Genomic DNA, 2,364 nt, shown 5'->3' with positions numbered 1-2,364 from the left:
ATATATATATATATATATGGGAAAGTTAGGGGATTGTGCACACTTAAAAGGAATTCGTTACTGTGATGTGTATTTTTTAAGTTGAAGTTAATATAAACACGGAAATATAAACTACAAACATTCTTCTATCGATATGCATTCTCATATTAAACAATTTTCCATTTGCTAATATAGTATTTTATAAAAAGTAAAAAAAAGCAAAAGCGAAAAAATTTTTCGCGCGTCAGGTAACTATGCGCAAAGCAAAAATCATAAGAAATTAATATAAAATTAATAAAATAAATATTTCATGGAAAAAGTTTCATGGAATATTGATAAAATAATAAAAAAATATATTATTAAAAAAATATATCAATATTAATATAAAATTAATATAAACTTTGAAGAAATAATACAAAAATTGGAAAAATTAACTATTTAATCCAAAATATATAATTCTCAGCTGTATTCTTCATGCATTCTTCATGGACTCATTCAGAACACAAGCAGTAATGAAATCATCCAATCAATACAAATTAAAATAACATAATATCAGTATTATAATTTCGCATTTTACAATGCAAGTTATAATGTAACTCTTAAGGAACATACAAAAATCAATAAAAAAATCAAAATGACTTCATGACAAATGATCAAAGTGATTTTATTTTGATACTTAAAATTACTCTAAACAGTCCAATTTTGTAACAAAAAAATCGTCATTTTAAATTTCTTGTGACTTATATTATGCGCATATTAGCCTATCCAGAAGGTAATATGAACACTGGGCGGATAATAAGAATCCCGCTATCATTTCAACATTTGCATTAAAATAATTCATTTCAATACTAAGATACATAAAACATTAACAAATCTCAACAAATCAACAAATCAAATGCAAAAAATTTTTTTATTTTTCAGTATGCTAGATATATCAAAATGTTTCCTGTGCTTATAATATCCCTACCTTATATTATTTACTAGTTTATTAATTAAATAATATGCTATTAATACATACATATATATTGTATACACAATATTTGTTTAATATAATAAAAAAATAATGTTACATTTACAAATATTTAATAATATAAGTATTACTAAATGGTAACAGTTTGGTAATACTTATTAAATATTGTAAAAGTAACATTATTTTTGGTTATATTAACCAAACATTTGTTTGGCATTATTTCATCATACATTTAATAGCTATTACCAAACTCTAAAAGTGTTAACCACTGCTAAAAAAATATACACTGCAATATAATATACATGCAATATGATTGCTAATTATAGCAATACAACATACTTTATATTGCCAAATATTGTTAATATATTGCTATGTACTACTATGTATTGCTAGTACATTGCTAGCATGTTCTTAGTACTTGCTAACATTGCCTGTTTTATTACTATAATATATTTCTAAAGAAATGTTCACTGATTGCATAGTGATTGACCCCTCGCTAGACTTTTTTTCAGTGTACGATAAGGAATAATAAAAATATTCATAATACTCGATTATGCATATTTATTCGAAAAACTACCTGTCTAATAAATCAATAATGATCTCGGGACTTTACGAAGTTAGAATGGCTCAACAATGTTTACTTTACAAATATTAACATACAAAACAAAATATTTTATCTCAATATAGCTGGGGGACCTTATGAAGTTAGAGGAAAAAACGCAAGAAATAAAAAATAACATACCTACTTAATATGATAAATATCTGAAGTACATAAATTTAAATCAAATCTTCGCAGCATATTGGAATATCGCGAAGACAGATGTATCTTTTTACAACAATTGGCACTACTGGTACCAACCATTACAGAAATATAAGAGTGCTCATATTACCTGCAGTGCTCATAATACCCGATTCTATATATCGGATGTTTAAGATCACCCATACCATCCTTTTATCTTCGTAAGATACGATCCAATTGTAAAACTATTCAGACAGAAGTTGTAGGGTTTAAAAGGATCTATTTATTAAGGATCTTATCAGTTTAACTTTAGGTAATGTCGCCAAGGTCAGATAAAGATCACATCAATTTTTTAACATGAAACACCCAAATTTTTTATTTCAGAATCTAATAGCCGATGTCGAAAGCTTTCCAAAAATTATAATAAAGTTATTTTCATGAAGTACTTTTCGAGTTATAAGATTCGAAAGTTATAGTATCGCTGGTATTAGCATTACATAAGATGTCAATGGCTAAAATCTCTTGAATATTGTTCAGGATCATGTCCTGGATAATATCAAATCAAGATCAATATCATTGGAAGTTATATAAGTCTCTTATTTTCATTTTTCATCACTAAAAATTAATTTTTATGTAAAAAAGAATATATATATATATATATATATATATATATATA

The sequence above is a fragment of the Atta cephalotes genome (assembly GCF_000143395.1).
Source record: "Atta cephalotes unplaced genomic scaffold scaffold00003, whole genome shotgun sequence".
Classification (NCBI taxonomy): domain Eukaryota; kingdom Metazoa; phylum Arthropoda; class Insecta; order Hymenoptera; family Formicidae; genus Atta; species Atta cephalotes.
This window is presented reverse-complemented; position numbering follows the sequence as displayed.